We start from the raw sequence: 22,500 nt of genomic DNA, 5'->3' as shown, positions 1-22,500 counted from the left end.
AGATAGACTTTTTTCTATTCCAAATAAAAACGATTTTATTCATTTTATCGATCGCATTCTCACCTGGAATCGATTTTTGTAATTTTTTCAAGACTTATACACACCCTGATACCGTCGGTATCTACATATCAAATTTGAGTGCAATCGGATGGAGGATACCCGAGATCCTAGAAGACACACACACACACACAGACAGAACGGATTTTATATAATAGGTGAAGCTTTTTAAAAAACACGATCCTTTATAAAACATGTTTATAACTTGTTTTGTTTGAAAAAGTATATTATCATATAAAGTGTGTTGTTTTGTAAAGTATGTTACTTTGCAAAATAGGCTGCTTTATAAAATGTTACGTTTTGAAGCATTTACTTTATAAACTACGAAGCTTTATAAAATATGATTCTTTATAAAGCATGTTACTTTTAACGTTTTTTATGCTTATAAAGCATGGTGTTTTAGAAAGTGTGTTGCTTTCTAACACTGGTTGTTCTATAAAGAAGTCTGAAAAGAATTACCCATTATTCTCGTTTCCCTCACATGGGAGAAATAGTTCAGTGCTAAGGCGGGTGAGCTGGCAGAAACGTTAGCACGCCGGGCGAAATGCTTAGCGGTATTTCGTCTGTCGTTACGTTCTGAGTTCAAATTCCGCCGAGGTCAACTTTGCCTTTCATCCTTTCGGGGTCGATTAAATAAGTACCAGTTACGCACTGGGGTCGATATAATCGACTTAATCCGTTTGTCTGTCCTTGTTTGTCGTCTTTGTGTTTATCCCCTTGTGGGTAATAAAGAAATAGGTATTTCGTCTGCCGTTACGTTCTGAGTTCAAATTCCTCCGAGGTCAACTAGCTTCTTAACCACCAGCTAGTTTTAATGTGTCTCTCGTTCTCTCCTTTCGTCATTCTCTCCCTTTATATATATATATATATATATATATATATATATATATATATATATATATATATATATATATATATCTATATATATATATATATATATATGCGTGTGTCTTCGTGTTTTTGTGTGCTCATCATCATCACTTGACAACCAAGATTGGTTTGCTGATGTCCTCGTAACTTAACAGTTCTGCAAAAGATACCGAAAGAATAAGTGCCAGACGTAAAAAAAAATAATATGCACAGGAACCGAATTTGTCCGACTAAACCCTTCACGGTACAAAAGGTACAAACCGATTTGTACCCTTCAGGGTAGTACCCCAGCATGGCCACAGTGTGATAACTGAAACAAGTGAAAGAATAAAAGAAGGATACTAAGATCTTTCTAATTCTCTCCCTTTTTCTCTCTCTCTCTCTCTCTCTCTTTCTCTCTATCTCTCCCTTATCTCTCTATCTCTCCCTTCTCTCTCTCAAATTTACAATAAAGCTATTGAAATATTATAAATGCGACATTCAAATAGAAATTTTAATTACGAAAGTATTAATGTTAAATTATTAAGTTTTATAACCAAATGTTTTTAATTTCTAATAATAAATTACTTGAAACTATTCTTTTTAATAGTAATTCATTAATTCATTATTTTTATTTATTTATTTATTCATTTATTATTATTATTATTATTATTATTATTATTATTATTATTATTATTAGTTATTATTATTATTATTATTATTATTATTATTATTATTATTATTATTTATTATTATTATTTATTATCATTATTATTATTATTATTATTTTATATTATTATTTTTTATTTTTTATTTATTATTATTATTATTATTATTATTATTATTATTATTATTATTATTTATTTTTATTATTATTATTATCATTATTATTATTATTATTATTATTATTTATTAATATTATTTATATTATTATTATTATTATTATTATTATTATTATTATAACTATTATTATTATTATTATTATTATTAATTCAAAAATTAAGACAGCGAATGAGAGAGAGAGAGAGAGACGGAAAGAGACAGAGAGACAGAGAAGTTGGTGCTGAACACTACTATTACACATTTTTATAAATGAATCTTTAATATTTAAAAGGCCAACAAAGAAATATGTAAATTTCATTATATATATTATTAAATAAGGCTATTTATTCAAAGAATATTTCATTTAATACTATTCATACAACTCTAAAAATTTTTAAAAAAACATTGTGAATAGGTTTAAATATGCAGTTTGTGTTTTCAAAGAAAAATTCAATAGCTTCCCAAGGAATGGATGCAGATGCTGGGGTTTTTTATTGTTGTTGTTGTTGTTTTTTAAATCTTTTGTTGTTGTTGTTGTTTTTTGAATCTTAATATGCAATGATGAAAATTTGAAGAAAAAAAACGCTCAAGGCAAATTTCATGTTCTATTTCTCAAATTATCTTCAAAAGGGCAGAAAACAACAACATCAATGTTCTAATTAATGTTGCAAAAGATGGGGTGAGGCTGAACATAACATAGGATTCTCATGTTGTTGTTGTTTTTTTGTCCTTTCCTTTTTTTCCTTTCTTTCTCTTTTTTTCTTTTTTCTTTTTTCTTCTTCTCCTCTTCTTCCTTCTACGATGTACTTTAATACTTTTCTTCTGCATCATCATTATCATCATCATCACCATCTACAAGGACAACACCACCACCAGCCACATCTCCTTCTTCTTCTGCTTCTTCATCTTCATCATAATCTTCTTCTTCAACTGCTTCTTCCTCTTCTTCATCTTCTTCTTCTTCAACTGCCTCTTCCTCTTCATCATAATCTTCTTCTTCAACTGCTTCTTCCTCTTCTTCTTCTTCTTCTTCTTCAACTGCCTCTTCCTCTTCATCATAATCTTCTTCTTCAACTGCCTCTTCCTCTTCTTCTTCTTCTTCAACTGCCTCTTCCTCTTCTTCTTCTTTCGCCGAGGTCGACTTTGCCTTCCATCTTTTCCCTCATATCATACTGTTCGGGCTTGGTTCCTATCGAACACCCTATGCTGGAGAGATAGCCACAGGAAGGAACACTACAATTCAAACAGCACCGCGACAGCGCAAAAGTGCAACTTATGTGGCAGAGGCAGCCATTCGTGCATCGGACCGTTTAGCCACAGACAACACCGTTCCAGTAGGGCGGTCAACTGGAATGTTCATTCACGGTCATTAATGACAGATAGAGGCCTCAAAAGACCACCATCTGTTTCCTCAAACTCTGTTTTTACCAACCGCTTTTTAAATTGTGTGTTTGGCAAATTTATCAGCATCCATTTTTAGAATAGATTTTGATAGAGTTGAGTATTTAATTCCGCTTTGTGCTTCTCTTTTACTCTTTTACTTGTTTCAGTCATTTGACTGCGGCCATGCTGGAGCACCGCCTTTAGTCGAACAAATCGACCCCAGGACTTATTCTTTGTAGGCCTAGTAGTTATTCTATCGGTCTCTTTTGCCCAACCGCTAAGTTACGGGTACGTAGGCACACCAGCATCAGTTGTCAAGCGATGATGGGGAGACAAACACAGACACACAAACACACAAACGCACACACACACACACACACACACACACACATATATATATATATATATATATATATATATATATATATATATACGACGGGCTTCTTTCAGTTTCCGTCTACCAAATCCACTCACAAGGCTTTGGTCGGCCCAAGGCTATAGTAGAAGACACTTGCCAAAGGTTCCACGCAGTGGGACTGAACCCGGAACCATGTGGTTAGTAAGCAAGCTACTTACCATACAGCCACTCCTAGGCCTTCAAGAAATAATCTTTTTAAATCAAATGTTACGAAGTGCAGCACCTGCCGCTGCCTTATCTTGTAGTTACGTAATTCGTTTGTCACTACACAATGTATTATCAACAGATATAGATTGGACATATTTATGTAAAGAGCATTATATCAGAACCGTCGTTAACAGGAGTGGCTGTGTGGTTAAGAAACATGTTTTCCAACAAAGTAGTTTAGATTCAGTCCTGCTGCGTAATACTTTGAGCAAGTGTCCTCTACTATAGCCTCAGGATGACCAAAGCCTTGTAAGGGAATTTGGTAGAAAGGCAGCGAGCTGGTAGAAATGTTAGCACACCGGGAGAAATGCTTAGCGGTATTTCGCCTGTCTTTACGTTCTGCGTTCAAATTCCGCCGAGGTCGACTTTGCCTTTCATCCTTTCTGGGTCGATAAATTAAGTACCAGTTACGCACTGGGGTCGATATAATTGACTTAATCCCTTTGTCTGTCCTTGTTTGTCCTCTCTGTGTTTAGCCCTTTGTGGGTAGGAAAGAAATAAGTATTTCGTCTGCCTCTGCGTTCTGAGTTCAAATTCCGCCGAGGTCCACTTTGCCTTTCATCCTTTCGGAGGCGATAAATTAAGTACCAGTTACGCACTGGGGTCGATATAATCGACTTAATCCGTTTGTCTGTCCTTGTTTGTCCCCTCCGTGTTTAGCCCCTTGTGGTAATAAAGAAGTAGGTACTTCGTCTGCCGCTACGTTCTGAGTTCAAATTCCGCCGAGGTCGACTTTGCCGTTCATCCTTTCGGGGTCGATGAATTAAGTACCAGTTACGCACTGGGATCGATGTAATCGACTTAATCCCCTTTGTCTGTCCTTGTTTGTCCCCTCTATGTTTAGCCCCTTGTGGGCAATAAAGAAATAAGAAATTGTGTATCTGTATTTGGGTTGTTTGTCCCCAACCACCGCTTGACGACTGGTGTTACCTTGCTCGTGCCTTGCAGTGGGATTGAACCTGAAATTGCATAACTGCAAAACTATCCTCTTAACCACACAGTCACGTATTTGTCTATAGCATATTAACCACACAATGATCTATCCTGCATATTTATTTTGTCATTTTTAAACAAGTTTCTAGGCATACACAGACCATTTGCTCCTGGATAATACATGTCATCTATAATGAGATAAAGTCGGAATTTCGTTGAATACTTTTTTTTCGAAGCCAATTTTCCGCTGTCAAATATTACAATATATTACATTGAAATGGTAAGATACAGCTACAACTGATAACATATTGATCCCCTTCTATCTAATATATCTTAACCTAGTTCATTGTTAATCGAAAAACATTCTTTCTGGATTATTCTCTTCCTTTTGGCATGTTTCATCTGCTTTTCGTCGTTGACGTTTAAATCTATGGAACACCGTACTGGTAATTATTTTCGATATCACAGCTATTAAGTTTCACAGTTTAGACATTTTCATGTCAAATGGCTTGTAGTAAAAGCAGTAAAATGTTTGCAGCGTTGAAGGTGTTTATAAGCCATTTAAGAAACACACAAAAACCGTTAGATTCACTTCAACATTTAAATTTGATTTGCCAAAATATTTTCGTCGCTTTGAGACCGCGACCTGTTCTCAGATGCAGCACGGAATTTTGTCAGTGAACAGGTTGCGGTCTCAAAGCGACGAAAATATTTTGTCAAATCAAATTTAAATGTTGAAGTGAATCTAACGGATTTTGTGCGTTTCTTAAATGGTTTATAAACACCTTCCACGCTGCAATTGTTTTCGTTTCAGCACACGATCTCAGATCAGGTCACTTGCTATGCAAGTACATCTCCGTAATAGTAAAATATTGTCTCGAGCGAAATTACAGCTTATCTTCCAAACGGGATGCCAGTTCGCCGAAAGGTTATTCATTTACTGCTAAGTGGACAAGAGCAACATGAAATGGAGTGTTTTGCTCAGGAACACAACGCACCGCTCTGTCCGCGTTCGAAACCACAAACTTCCGATTGTGAGTGCAACGCCCTAACCACATAGCCACACTCCTTCACCAAATGGCTTGCAAGAGTGTTATTTAATGAGACACAACTTGGTGTAATAACTGTGTCAAGAGATCTCATTAAAATACCCAATTCCAACATGTGTCGCCCTGTCGTTAAGTCACTCTTGTTTTGATTCGGTTTCACTTTTGCCTTACAAATAATGATACAGAGATAATAGCTTGGAAATATCTAGTGATTTTAGATTAAAGAATAAGATACACAAAGCTTTATAACACAGGTCGTCCAGAAATTCCCTTTACAATATGGGTAAGTTGTAAAGATATTTTATGGACACACTGTATATCCAGGTAGAGTTACATTTCTTTATCTTACTCATACTGGACTATTGTACTTATTTTATTTGCTTGAATATTATGATTCTTCGTTGTTCTTTTAGCAGAGGTTTGTTTGTTTCTAGATTTTTACAGATTCTCTTAAACATAATTATTGTCAAGAATTTATAGACAGTCTTCAGAATGGGCCAATAATTTAAAATCAGAATTGTCATGAATGATATTGGCTATTCTAGTGCTTGTCTTTTATGCAGAGTCTCCGATTTTTATCGATTAGAAATAACTTCCAATTGTCATTTCTTCTCAGAATATTCTCCACCAACTTTATTATTAATCGCGCATAGCCTAACAATTCCATCTATATATCTGTATTTTTTTATAGCTTAATATTTTATTTATAAATAACTACTGTTTGTTTTTGTTTTTCCCATTTGCTCTTATTTTGTTCAATATCCGGGTATTTACCTTCATCTCATGAATATAAATTTATAGAAATTTTTATTACCAAAACCAATATTAATAATTACTGTTTTGAAGATTCATTTTCTAATTAAATGTATTGCTTTTTCCAAACTGTCATTCTTAGTGAGCAGCTACTATATATAAAACAATCCTTTAATTCCTATTCGAATGATTTGCATACCATAATTGAATTATTCAGTCCTGTTCTTAATTTCAATTACCATTGGTTATTTCTAACACAAACACTCTTCCTTCATTATAACTACCCTGTTTCCTGGGTATCAAAATACTACGTACGCTGTTATAGAACACTGGTTCTAATCTTTGACATAGATGGAAATCGTTTCACCTGAATCAAGAAAACTTTATTTTATTTTGTAACAGTAATCTAACCCTTTGCCTATCCAAAGCATTTTCATAAATTTGTTTTAAACGTCCGTGCTTTTTGTTTTCAGATTTCTAGTTAGAAATTGTTTCATACATACTCAGAAGTATAATGCTTTCCTCTAATAAGTCCCAAGTTACGCTGGTGATTGAAAAAATTAAGAATGTGTATAATATATGTTGCATGGACACCAGGAAAATATATGTCCTTTGTCTTGTGACACATAGGGTAGGCAAAGTGTTAAAAAAAAAGGCTTATACAAATACAGATAGAGATGGATGTCGAAAAAGAAACTAAGTAAGTGTTGTCTCTGTAATGCCATTGATCTCACCAAACTGTTCTCTCGATAATACAGGTTACACTGAATTTTATTCAAATAATGAATGAACTCTATATAAAACAAAAAACAACGCGAAAATGAATTCCAGCGAGGGTAAAAAGAATTACAAAAATATACAGGAGCGTGTTGTGAAAGAATTCAAAACGAAAAACAAACCACATGTTATTTATGTAAATTACAGGTTCATTCAGCTGTGTCGAAAAAAAAATAAATGAAGAAAATAATCTAGATTAAAGCTTTTATCCCCAACTATGTTATTTTCAATACATTTCCAACATATTTCCGTACATCTAGTTATATAAACATAGGTAAGCATTTGCGCATGAGTGTGTTCACTGAGCGAAAGAAAAAAAGAGTGGACAAATGAGATAGATACAGAGAGAGAGAGGAAGAGAGAGGGAGAAAGAGTGAGGAGATAGGGAGAGAGAGGGTGGAGCATGTATATTAACCTACATATGCATCCATTGTTTGTTCCCTTTGCTCGTTCCCTTTAAACAATTTTCCAAAGCGGAAGCGGCCATGAACAGCAGTTTGAATTGAATGTGTTCTCATAGCTGAGCACGAGTATATTCACACAGTTACATAACTTGTTTGGTGTCTGTTCAATTAAATGAATAAATTTGAGCAAGTTTTTTTTTTTTTAGGTTTCTGCATTTGTATAAAATTCGTAAATGTGGTCGTACATCTACGCTTGAGAGCAAATATTTGACTACGTGCATCTACATGTGTGTGAGAGAGGGGCGGAGAAAGAACGAGGAAGAGAGAGTGGGGAGGAGAGAAAAGGAGAGATTGCAAGGAAGAGAGAGAAAGAGTTGTGTGTGAAAGAGTTTTTGTGAGTAATTGTTTTTAGAACGTCGTTCTGTTTTATGAGAATCTTTAGTTCAATTTCCTGGTTGTTACGGACTGGAGATTTCAAAAGAAACAGTTAAATCAATAGTGTTGAAATACAGATATTCCTGTCAGTTATTCTTCATCCGAAATCCGGTATTTCAGCTAGAAGGAAGCACTTACTTACAACTACACCGGGATTTCGAATAGAATATCCTGTTGACTAGATTTGACCAAAGGCTTTAGGTAAGACGTCACATCAGTCGAATTGATTTCCATTGATAAAATCCGTTCATGGATTCCAAATTACAAAATCGCATTTAGACAACCGATGTCATAATGAACAGCTCAGAGCTTCTAAACATACAGAAGTTTCTGAAATAAGTAACATTATCTCAAATGGAGATTACTGCAGACATTTTTTTTTCCTGTGGAATAATCGGAATATTTCTGTTTGGATGCCTGTTATGCTTCTTTTCCAATCACGTTAATTTTAAACAGAAGTCTCTCTTGCTCTCCTGATTATATTTCTTCGGTCTAATTTAGCCTTTGTTTCGTTGTATCGATCTCAAAAGAAATCTGTCCGGCCCGTCATCCTAGTTCAGTGAACCAAATTCGTGATAACCGCAATTCGTCAAACCTGTAAACACTGTAATCATAACACTTGTGTCTCTGTATGTCTCTTCTAATTTGGCAGATTGATCAATTCTGTCAGATAAAATGATGTTATCACAACACCTTGCTCTATAAAACCAGGACAACTTTCCGCTATTTTTGATGCTGTTGTTTTCTGTATGTTACAACATATATAGTGTATTGTTATTCTTAGTGTAGCTACTAATTGATTACTTCTGAAAGACGTAACCTTGTGGGATAAATACTACGGATGCATACAGTTCCGTTTGAAGTACCAACTGAAGCAAGTTTCCTTTCCTTCTTTCATAAATAATTAATGCACACACACACACACACTCACTCACACACACACACTCACACACACACACTCACACATGTATATACTTGTGTTTTCAAAGTTATATGTATATGGGAAGCACTCCGTCGGTTGCGACGACGAGGGTTCCGGTTGATCCGAATCAACGGAACAGCCTGCTCGTAAAATTAACGTGTAAGTGGCTGAGCACTCCACAGACACGTGTACCCTTAACGTAGTTCTCGGGGATATTCAGCGTGACACAGAGAGTGACAAGGCCGGCCCCTTTGAAATACAGGTACAACAGAAACAGGAAGTAAGAGTGAGAGAAAGTTGTGGTGAAAGAGTACAGCAGGGATCACCACCATCCCTGCCGGAGCCTCGTGGAGCTTTAGGTGTTTTCGCTCAATAAACACTCACAACGCCCGGTCTGGGAATCGAAACCGCGATCCTACGACCGCGAGTCCGCTGCCCTAACCACTGGGCCATTGCGCCTCCACTATATGTATATACATGTATAGGTACGTGTCTAAGTAGACAATTATGTATGCCTTATGTCTGAATAATGTTTTACCGTAGTACAATGTCACAATTTTACAATGGTGATCCCGATCAATAAAATCGATCCCAGTATATCACTGATGCTTATTTATCGACCCCTAGGTTATGAAAGACGAACACAGCTCCTGTGGGATTTCAATCCTGTGCGTAAAAGGATATAATCACCATCAAACAATTTTACAAGACTTTCTATCGATGCTGCCATTGTACCGTCCTCTTTATATTTCAGTTATAGTAAAGTTTGCTTCACTGATTTGTTTCAATTAAAAAAGTCAGGATAAAGGATGATATGTATGAAAACTTCACTATAAAATGTGGGGGGAAATATGTTTAGAAGCTCTGAACTGTTCATTATGACATCGGTTGTCTAAGTGCGATTTTGTAATTCGGAATCCATTAACAGAATTTATCAATGGAAATCAATTAGACTGATGTGACGTCTTACCTTAACATTTGTGGGGAAATTATAAATATGAACCAGCTATAAATGTAAATGAAAGAAAGACAAGGAAATGTTTAAAAAATATGGAAAATACGGAAGGAAAAATTTTAACATAATTACATTATAATGTTAAGGCTTTGATATAGATGTGTGGAGATACGAACATATATTGAAAGCAAAACGCGTTTAGATTTATGTATGTAAATAACAGAATAAACTCTTGTGTGTTGAGGGTGCTGATGTACTCCGTCTCTAAAAGCAGGAGTCGATGTCTCATCAGGCGGTAAAGAAGTTTTGTAGACGTTTCAGTCCCTTCCACCGCGATACCAAAGTTTTCTGATGCCACCCACCGATGTAGATGACAAAACTTCCTCACAACAGTAGAAGCTTTGTTAAGTCAGGTGTCGCGATTCTGAGCCGGATGTTTCCATCATCGTCAATGTTCATTCATGCCTCACCACTCGTCGTCTCTCTTGAGCCAGATGTAACGGCTTGCTTTCTCAGCAAGGCGGCGAGCTGGCAGAAACGTTAGCAGGCCGGGCGAAATGCTTAGCAGTATTTCGTCTACCGTTACGTTCTGAGTTCAAATTCCGCCGAGGTCGACTTTGCCTTTCATCCTTTTGTGGATCGATAAATTAAGTACCAGTTACGCACTGGGGTCGATGTAATCGATTAATCCGTTTGTCTGTCCTTGTTTATCCTCTCTGTGTTTAGCCCCTTGTGGGTAGTAAAGAAATAGGCTTGCTTTCTCAGCGGTTTCCGGAAATTTTTTGGCAACCTCTATTTCTCTCATTCGCTGCTAATCCAGCACTCCTGAGCATCGACTGAACTCTGGTCCCAACAAATCCTCTAAGACCTATCTCTAAAGAAATGCATATTGCCTCCCATCCAGTGTTTTCACATAAATTACAACAATATTAGAAATTCTTTCTACTATTGACACAAGGCCTGAATTTTAGCGGAAAGTGGAAACAGTCGATTATAGTGGCCCCAGTATTTAACCAGAATTTATCTTATCAATCCCGAAAGAATGAAAATCAAAGACACTCTCGGTGAAATTTGAACTCAGAGCAATAACTAGAACAACATCATTAATAATAATGCTAATCCTTTCTACAATAGGCACAATGCCAGTAGTTTCGGGGGAAAGAGGCTAGTCGATTACATCGACCCTAGTGTTCAATTGTTACTTATTTTATCGACCTGGAAAGGACGAAAGGTAAAGTCAACCCGGCAGTATTTGAACTCAGAACGTAAAGACAGACGAAATGCCGCTAAACATTTTACCCGGCGTGTTAACGATTCTGCCAGCTCGCCAATAGTTATATACAACCGTAGGCGTAGAAGTGGCTTTGTGGTAAGTAGCTTGCTTACGAACCACATGATTCCGGGTTCAGTCCCACTGTGTGACACCTTGGGCAAGTGTCTTCTACTATAGCCTCGGGTCCACCAAAGCCTTGTGAGTGGATTTGGTAGACGGAAACGGAAAGAAGCTCGTCGTATATATGTATATATATGTATATATATATATGTGTGTGTGTGTGTGTGTGTGTGTGTGTGTGTGTGTTGTGTGTGTGTGTTTGTGTGTCTGTTTGTCCCCCAACATCGCTTGACAACCGATGCTGGTGTGTTTACGTCCCCGTAACTTAGCGGTTCGGCAAAAGAGACCGATAGAATAACTACTAGGCTTACAAAGAATGTCTTTGGGGTCGATTTGTTCGACTAAATGCGATGCTCCAGCATGACTACAGTCAAATGACTGAAACAAGTAAAAGAGTAAAAGAGTAACCATTTATGTTGTTCCGATCGAGTAAACTAATAAGCAAAGACGTTCTAGCCATGCCCATTACATGTTTGTCATCAGACAATGACTGTAGATCACCGTTAACTACTATCTCATTTCTATTTAAGACATCAGTGTGTGATTTGAAATAGATTTGGTTTCTATTACAAGCAAGGCTAGAGACCACTTAGAGGCTCCTTTGTTAACCTGCAAGGTTTTTTTTTATGCAAAGTAAATAGATCTTCGTCTGTTTTTATTGTAAGGATCCAGTTGTTCGATCAACTGAGTTATCTGCTCATTGAATTAGAGTGATGTGGCCGAGTATTCCTCAAACGAGAATGTTATTCTTGTAATACCCACGTAGAATCAGCATAGCCCAGTGTATGGCAGTTGTTTTATGTGAATCACCAAATATTGATTTTACTTTGAACTTGTCATTTTAAGTAGCACTCCGTCGGTTGCGACGACGAGGGTTCCAGTTGATCCGATCAACGAGACAGCCTGCTTATGGAATTAATGTGCAAATGGCTGAGTGCTCCACAGACACGTATACCTATTTCTTTACTACCCACAAGGGGCTAAACACAGAGAGAACAAACAAGGAGAGACAAACTGATTAAGTCGATTATATCGACCCCAGTGCGTAACTGGTACTTATTTAATCGACCCCGAAATAATGAAAGGCAAAGTCGACCTCGGCGGAATTTGAACTCAGAACGTAGAGACAGACGAAATACCTATTTCTTTACTACCCACAAGGGGCTAAACATAGAGGGGACAAACAAGGACAGACAAAGGGATTAAGTCGATTACATCGACCCCACTGTGTAACTGGTACTTAATTTATCGATCTCGAAAGGACGAAAGGCAAAGTCGACCTCGGTGGAATTTGAACTCAGAACGTAACGGCAGACGAAATACGGCTACGCATTTCGCCCGGCGTGCTAACGATTCTGCCAGACACGTATACCTTTAACGTAGTTCTCAGGGAGATTCAATGTGGCGCAGAGTGTGACAATGCTGGCCCTTTCAAATAAAGGTGCTACTGATTTTTGCCAGTCGAGTGGGCTGTAGCAACGTGAAACAAAATTCTTGCTCAAGGACACAACGCACGGTCTGGAATCGAACACAAGGCCTCACGATCGTGAGTCGAATACCCTAACCACTAAGCCATGCGTATTCATACTTGTAATTTTGAAACAAAGGCAGCCTACACGCATTTACATTCTATAAACGTCGAAAACAAACCGATTAGATGTGTTCTTACTATTGTCATGGCCCTCCTTGAATTACAGGTTCAATCCATCCGATAGGATTCTGCAGTTTCCATCGACCCACCTTCACTTACTAGACTTGAATCGGCTTGGATCACCTTGGATCGGCTTGAGTCAGAGGTAAAAGACACTTACTCAAGATGCCGCATAATAGGATCGAACCTGCGACTTCATGGCAGCTAAATGAATTTCTTAGTCATTCGGGCGTGCTGTCTCCACTGCCATTCATGAATTGTATGTACGAATGTAGAGAGATTGTTTCCATGACAACAGCTACTATGACAACAGTCATATTTAATTGGCTGGATTTATCACCAGTTCCATTCTGGATCTAACGAGCAAATAAAATTTCTTCATGTTGATGATTGAAGATTTACGACTTCAAATCTAAATCCCGAGACATTTTCAGTATTCTTAAAGATTAAGGCATGACAGCTGTCTGTTTTGTTGTTGCTTATTCTTTCGTCACAGAGATGGAAAATCAAATACGATTGTCGCTTATAAACAGACATAAGGCTGATGGAATCTCAAGTATGGACATCATCGTCAAACTTCAAATATTTCTTTCACACGACTCTTGTGTTTTTGTTCTGTTATGAACATAGTTCTCATTTTATACCGGTTATTGTTGTTGTTGCTTATCGCCATGTCAGCTCTGATCAAGCTAATCTATGATCAAAGCGCTTCGTCCATGATTGTGCATTATGATTCGCGAATGACAACTACTTGATAGAAAGATGGTTGAGAAGAACTTAGCTAGTATTTTCACCAGGTGGAACTGAGCATGCACAACCTTTCCGGCCTTATCTAACTTTAATATATACTAGCAGTATCGCCCGGCGTTGCTCGGGTTTGTAAGGGAAATAACTATATAAGCATTTTTAGAGAGTTATAGCCAAAAAATAGCAAAAAAATGCATTAAAAATGGGAAAAAAATTATGTTAATTTTTTTTTTAATCGTTGACTCATCGTAGACATTTTTAGAGAGTTACTTCCCTTATATAATAGCGAAAAAATGCATTAAAATGGAAAAAAATTATGGTAATTTTTTTTTTAATCGTAGACTCATTGTAGACGCGCGCTAATACACAGAAGGGCTCGATGTGAATCACGACTATAAGATACCCGGTTTTGGTTAAACTGCACCGCAAAATGTGGGAGTAGTTAGGAATCTAAATCGTAGGAGACAGACACACAACCTTACTTTTATATATAAAGATATGTGTGTGTGTGTGTTTGTATTATGTATGTATGTATATATATATAGTTAATCCAAACATGAAAACACAAAGAGAAAACACAACAACGCGAGGACGTGGAACAAGTATTGTGTTATTGGACGCTCAGGAAAGGAAGGGAAGAAGGAGGATTTAACGTTTTAAGCGGAGCTCTTCGTCAGAAACATAGAAAAAGAAAAGATCCAAGGAAGGGAAGACGGAGGGAGAAAAATCGCCAGACTGTTTATATATATATATATATATATTTTTTTTTACTGTCTATATTTTTGTACTGTCGTTACTGTCTCGTTTTTTTACCATTTTTTACCCCTCTGCGAAAAGATCTCAGAATTTTAATTGATTTGCTTTTCGCAGGAAGGAAAGTTTCTTGTCGAAGATACGTCTCGCTTTTATCCTTCGAAACGTAGAGTAGATGAAACCTTAGCGACTGAAGAAGGGGGTTTTTTCGTTGTTTTGTTGTTTTTAAAAAAATGTCCTGTTCCTTTGGTTTGTGTCTATGTTTTCGTTTCTCTATGTGTTCGATGTCCCTTTGGTGTCCTGTACTCATATATGCGTGTATATGTACATGTAGAGGTAGGTACGTACATATATGTTTATATATACGCATATGTTTTATTTCTTTTATTAATATATATATATATATATATGTGTGTGTGTGTGTGTGTGTGTGTGTGTGTGTGGTGTGTGTGTGTGTGTGTGTGTATGTATGTATGTATGTATTTACAGTAATGCTTCGATATACGAGTTAGTTTCCCGGAGACCACTCATAAATCGAGAACACGTAAAGCAGAGCAATAATTTCCCACAGTAGCAATGTTATAAATCGTAATTCGTTCCCAGAAAAATATTTTACCAATAAAATTTATAACACTCGTAAATAAATGGCAATCAAACAGCAGTAGAATGTAAAGAATATTTTATGCAAAGTAGAAAGAACATCAAGATCATTTATAATTTTAAAAAATATTATAATCGTTTTCTGAATCACCTTTACTCGCATTAGACTCGCGCACACCATCACTTGCAGACGTGATCTCCGATTCACAAGCACCCGTAGACCTTCTTCGTTGGTTTTAGTTAGATATAGTAGTAATAAACTACTAATTAAAATTCTATATTTCAAATGTTTATATAGAAAAATGTGGAAGTGCAATGGCCCAGTGGTTAAGGGCAGCGGACTTGCAGTCGTAGGATCGCAGTTTCGATTCCCAGACTGGGCGTTGTGAGTGTTTATTGAGCGAAATCACCAAAAGTGCTCCACGATCTCCGGCAGGGGGTGGTGGCGAACCCTGCTGAACTCTTTCGCCACAACTTTCTCTCACTCTTTATTCTGTTGGCCTGCTCGCTTACTCAGTGGGATGGCGTCATTTGAAGGCTAAAACAATGCGACGCGCATTGTGACCAGTGATGTGTAGCAACATCTGATAGCCTGCTCGGTCACGGTGATCACGGTGATATAGAAAAATATGCCTCGATATTTTTCCGTTGTGTCTTCAACAGTCATGATTACTGTGAATTTGTGAACTGGGTGATGTTTAACAATCTCTTTCCACCTTCCTGTCGTTCATCAAACAACCTGTTCGGATTTAAACCCTTCGAAGCTCTAATGTATACACAGGCAATTTAAAACTTAATGTATACACTGGCTGTTTTAATTAAATGCTGCCTCATCTGTGTATTCCAGATTATTAGATCTGATGAAACTAATTACAAACCTTCAACCAGGCTTATTATTTTGTTGAGTAAACATTTTCCCAGGATTAGCGTTTTTATGTATTTGATATTACCCTGAAGTTAGTATTTAGTCCTTCATTTTAGTTTCAACTGGCCATGGAGTTAAGAAGTTCACTTTATCATCGAGATGGTTTCAAGTTCGATTCCACTGTGTAGTATCTGGGGTAAATATCTTCTGGAGGCGCAATGGCCCAGTGGTTAGGGCAGCGGACTCGCGGTCGTAGGATCGCGGTTTCGATTCCCAGACCGGGTGTTGTGAGTGTTTATTGAGCGAAAACACCTAAAGCTCCACGAGGCTCCGGCAGGGGATGGTGGTGATCCCTGCTGTACTCTTTCACCACAACTTTCTCTCACTCTTACTTCCTGTTTCTGTTGTACCTGTATTTTCAAAGGGCCGGCCTTGTCACTCTCTGTGTCACGCTGAATATCCCCGAGAACTACGTTAAGGGTACACGTGTCTGTGGAGTGCTCAGCCACTTACACGTTAATTTCACGAGCAGGCTGTTCCGTTGATCGGATCAACCGGAACCCTCATCGTCGTAACCGACGGAGTGCTTCCATCTCAAATATCTTCTACCATAACCTCGCTTTGGTCCAAACCTTGTGAGTGAACTTGAGCACACTTACTCTTTTACTCATTTACTTGTTCCAGTCATTTGACTGTGACCATACTGGAGCACCGCCTTTAGTCGAGTAAATCGACCCCAGAACTTATTCTTTGTAAGCCTAGTACTTATTCTAATCGGTCTCTTTTGCCGAACCGCTAAGTTACGGGGACGTAAACACACCAGCATCGGATGTCAAGCGATGTTGGGGGACAAACACAGATACACAAACATATACACACACATACATATTTATGCATATATACGACGGGCGTCTTTCAGTTTCCGTCTACCGAATCCACTCACAAGGCTTTGGTCGGCCCGAGTCTATAGTAGAAGACACTTGACCAAGGTGCCACGCAGTGGGACTAAACCCGGAATCATGTGGTTCGTAAGCAAGCTACTTACCACACAGCCACATCAACAATTTTAACAAATCAATCAAATATTTCTTTCATACGACTCTCGTGTTTTTGTTCTGTTATGAACATAGTTCTCATTTTATACCGGTTATTGTTGTTGCTTATCGCCATGTCAGTTCTGATCAAGCTAATCTATGATCAAAGCGCTTCGTCCATGATTGTGCATTATGATTCGCGAATGATAACTACTTGATAGAAAGACGAGTGAGAAGAATTTAGTTACTATTTTCGCCAGGTGGTGTACATGACGTTCCACAAACTTGTCAATACCTATTTCTTTACTACCCACAAGGGGCTAAACACAGAGAGGACAAACAAGGACAGACAAACGGAATAATCGATTACATCGACCCCAGTGCGTAACTGGTACTTAATTTATCGATCCCGAAAGGATGAAAGGCAAAGTCGACCTCGGTGAAATTTGAACCCAGAACGTAACGGCAGACGAAATACGGCTACGCATTTCGCCCGACGTGCTAACGTTTCTGCCAGCTTCGCCGCCTTAACTTGTCAATACCTTGACAGCAGAAATCACCGGATTTTGACTTGAAGAATTCATCGAATCCTAACCCAAACCTGAAACCCTAATTCTATTCTTAACACGGATCAGGTCATTTCTCAGGATTAACTATGAGTACCGCAACAGACTGCATGCTAAAGTAGCACTGATTAACTTTTTGGGAATTTTTATCGGTGAGGAGCATAGGAGAATAATGAGTCTAAGATGTTACTCCGTTTGGATTGTAACAATTTTGCCCAGCTTGCAGATTCTAGGAAGCTGATATTATTTGTACGTCTACTTGTAGCTATTGGTAAACGCCGTGATTCCTTCACGCCTTAGATGTATAATTATACTAGCAGTATCGCCCGGCGTTGCTCGGGTTTGTTTCGAGCCTTTAGAATTGGAATTTTTGAAAAGTAAAAATGTTGCATTATGTAGCTTGTTATTCTCTTTAAGTGAACATTTTTCTGGTTGAAATACACCGAAAAATGGCGACACAGCAGTAAAAAAAATCGTAAAAAATAGGGATTTTCATAGAAAAAAAGCACCTTTTTGATGTAAATAATTTTTGGTGTTAACATGGTCCGATTTGATTTTTTTTCTACGGAAGGAAGAGCAAGCCTTCTTCTATCATACTCTCAATTTTGGTCAACTTGCGCCGCAGGGTCTCGGAGAAGATAGTGTTAGTTGAAGGCTACCAAACCTGCCATACACAGACAACTTCAGCTTTATATATAGAGATATTTAATACGAAACCTTTTATATTTCTAAATTTCTCCAATGCTGTTTGGGCGTCTGATAAAAACAAGGAGTCAAAATTGTTATCTATGTAGCAGTGGATATAAGGCTTTTTTTTCCTTTTTTTTTTTGTTTTTTTTTCTTTGTAGTTGAGATTCAAATATCAGATAAGTGCATTTTCTTGGTTTTGAAGTTCGGGTGTACTATTATTATTGTCATATGGTGTGTGCGGTTTGAGCAGTGTTACTGATAATACGAATTACTCTATACCGTGTACTAATGACAGTTCTGTGATTTATTTTATTCGATTCAGAGGTTGGGCAGCTCTCTGTTTCTCTAAGATATTTTATTGCCTTGTTTTGTGTTTGATGCTGAGTTACGCTTAGTTTTGTTGTATTGTGCTTCAAGTTTTCTCTGATTTTATGAGGTTGGCTATTTCTGGTATATAATTGTCATCGTTTTTGTTTATGGGATATGATTTTTAGATACGCTTATGATTATTTGCTGAAAGTAAGCGCTGCACTTTTTATGTCGGTGACTATCGCAACCGTTAAAAAAACCTTGATTTCGTTTCTTGGTCGAACTCCTTCCATTGAACTTTTTTAAGAGTAGTTTGGTATATTTGTTTGTTTGTTTTTTTCCATCGATGTACGAGTGCTGTAGTAATAATAATAATAATAATGATGATGATAATAATAATAATGATGATAATAATAATAATAATGATGATAATAATAATAATAATGATGATGATGATGATAATAATAATAATGATGATAATAATAATAATAATGATGATAATAATAATAATGATGATGATAATAATAATAATAATAATGATGATAATAATAATAATAATGATGACGATAATAATGATGATAATAATAATAATAATGATGATGATAATAATAATAATAATGATGATGATAATAATAATATTAATGATGATGATAATAATAATAATGATGATAATAATAATAATAATGATGATAATAATAATAATAATGATGATGATAATAATAATAATAATAATGATGATAATAATAATAATAATGATGATAATAATAATAATAATGATGATGATAATAATAATAATAATGATGATGATAATAATAATATTAATGATGATGATAATAATAATAATGATGATAATAATAATAATAATGATGATGATAATAATAATAATAATGATGATAATAATAATAATAATGATGATGATAATAATAATAATGATGATGATAATAATAATGATGATGATGATAATAATAATGATGATAATGATAATAATAATGATGATGATAATAATAATAATGATGATGATGATGATAATAATAATAATAATGATGATAATAATAATGATGATAATAATAATGATGATGATAATAATAATAATGATGATGATGATGATAATAATGATGATGATGATAATAATAATGATGATGATGATAATAATAATAATGATGATGATGATAATAATAATAATGATGATGATAATAATAATAATGATGATGATGATAATAATAATAATGATGATGATAATAATAATGATGATGATAATAATAATGATGATGATAATAATAATAATAATGATGATAATAATAATAATAATAATAATAATAATAAACAAAAACAACAACAACAAAAACAAATTACATGAACGTATATAAACAGAAGATACAAATATTACAGGCATCCCCCCACACATACACACTAAATAAACATAGACGCACGTAGAGATAAAAGCATGCGCAAATGAAGACATACAATAGAAATACAAAATGGCTGACGGTTAGTAAGGAGAGACACAAATAAGAAAGAAGAAAACAAAGGCCCACTGATGCGGTCTCAGGAGTGTGACGAAAGAACTCTGGCCGGAATAAGATTAAGATTAATGTAAAAAATAAATAACACTGAAGCAAAGTAACACCAAATATATAGTGCGTGTGTTTTTATTGGCTAAACTGGCAAAATGACCATTCCGAAATATAACAATATCTGTTTCAACACACGACTTCACATAAAAAATCTTGCACAACAATTATAAACGTAATAATAATATAATAATAATAATAATAATAATAATAATAATAAATAATAATAATAATAATAATAATAATAATAATAATCTATTCTTTTATTGATAATAATAATAATAATAATAATAATAATAATAATAATAATAATAATAATAATAATAATAATAATAATTTATTCTTTTATTGGCTACAAGGGCTCTCATATAAAACATTAATTCACATACAACAACATAAAAGACAAAAACAGGATGATACAATTGGTTTTCGCGTGAACATAATATAAATAACAGTTAAAAATTAAACAAATTAAACTCCCAATAGGGGAGGCGCTTTAAGGTCCTCGTGGAAAGACCCACAAAAGCCACGGGTGCCTGAACAACAGGGCAAGAGCCCTTCATTTTTTTTATAAGTACACGCTCAGAATTGGCCCTTTAACACTGGCCATTCTTCCAACATTCACCCACCTAGCGCGACTATTATTGGTAATAAATAGAGATTGACTGTTTATTAAAATGAAACGAAAGAACGATATTTCGACACTCTGTGTGTCTTTTACAAGTTCAAAATATAAAATGAAATTAAATTCAAAGATAGGAAACGCTGAAACATTCAAATTAAACCGGAATAACTGCGTTTCTTTCCAAGTAAAACAACGTCATCAATCTTTGGTCTTTCACAAAAGGTAGCAGAAGAAAGGAAAGAAAGATAAAAAAAGAAAGAAAAGAATTGGAGGAAAAGAATTATTCAGTCATAAAGTTTAGTATAAACTAGCAGTATCGCCCGACGTTGCTCGGGTTTGTAAGGGAAATAACTATATAAGCATTTTTAGAGAGTTATAGCCAAAAAGTAGCAAAAAAATGCATTAAAAATGGAAAAAAAAGATGGTAAATTTTTTTTTAAATCGTTGACTCATCGTAGACATTTTTAGAGAGTTACTTCCCTTTTTTTAATAGCGAAAAAAATGCACTAAAATGGAAAAAATGATGGTAATTTTTTTTTTTAATCGTAGACTCATCGTAGACGCGCGCTAATACCCAGAAGCTCAATATGAATCACGACTATAAGATACCCGGTTTTGGTTTAACTGCACCGCAAAATGTGGGAGTAGTTAGGAATCTAAATCGTAGGAGACAGACACACAACTTCACTTTTATATATAAAGATGTGGTGCAATTTACCTGACATTTTATTCATTCGTCCAGATTGCGATGTCAACAGCTCACAAAATATGGTTTGAACTTAAGGAGTGTCGAAATATTGTTCATTCGTTTCATTTTCATTTTAATAAACAGTCAATCTCTATTTATTACCAATAACAGTCGCGCTCTTCTTGTTTCATTACCTTCGTGAAGAGTGACTTCAATCTTGAAATATTAATAATAATAATAATAATAATAATAACAATAATAATAATAATAATAATAATAATAATAATAATAATAACATAAACAATTCCTATCATAGTAGGTGCATTAGGCATGATAAAAAAATATTCAGACAAATACATAACAAAAACACCAGGACTTACAAACACATATAACATACAGAAAATTGCACTACTAGGCACTGCGCACATCCTACGCAGAGCACTTTCCATACAATAACCATCAGAGCATCACAATAAATCACAGCACATACCCAAGGCACACAGAGCTGCGCTCGGTAGTGAAGTGAAAGCACGCTATAAAAATAAAACTACTGAATAATAATAATAATAATAATAATAATAATAATAATATAATAATAACACCAATAATAACAATAATAATAACAACAACAATAATAATTATTATTATTATAATAACAATAATAATATTAATAATAATAATAACAACAACAACAATAATAACATTAATAATAATAAGAAGTAACAGAGAAATGGTATGAGCATGTACCAAAGTTATGTAGGAGGATAGAAAAGTAACGATACTTATGATTTTCAGACAGATCCTGTAATCAAACACCGTCGGCTGGATATTGTCAAAATTGAATAAGAGAGACAAATACTGTCAGATCATTGATGTAGCCATACTAAATGACATGAATGTTGTGAGTATAGAGGTTGAAAAATCACCAAGTACTCCTAACTGAAAGTGGAAATGGCAAGACTTTATGGAATGCGAGAGGGTAATGTAAAAGTGATACCAGTGGTGATCAGAGCGTTGGGTTCAATCCCATTGAAACTTCAAGAC

At 35.5% G+C, this 22,500-nt stretch overlaps 1 protein-coding gene across 1 annotated transcript in view; it reads left to right on the top strand.

Annotated features, from left to right (window-relative positions):
• Nucleotides 1-22,500, top strand: part of LOC115211727 (sodium/calcium exchanger 3-like) — a 360,402-nt gene that overhangs the window by 314,528 nt on the left and 23,374 nt on the right. The window lies entirely within an intron of this gene.

The sequence above is a fragment of the Octopus sinensis genome, linkage group LG5 (genome assembly GCF_006345805.1).
Source record: "Octopus sinensis linkage group LG5, ASM634580v1, whole genome shotgun sequence".
NCBI lineage: Eukaryota > Metazoa > Mollusca > Cephalopoda > Octopoda > Octopodidae > Octopus > Octopus sinensis.
This window is presented reverse-complemented; position numbering and strand designations above follow the sequence as displayed.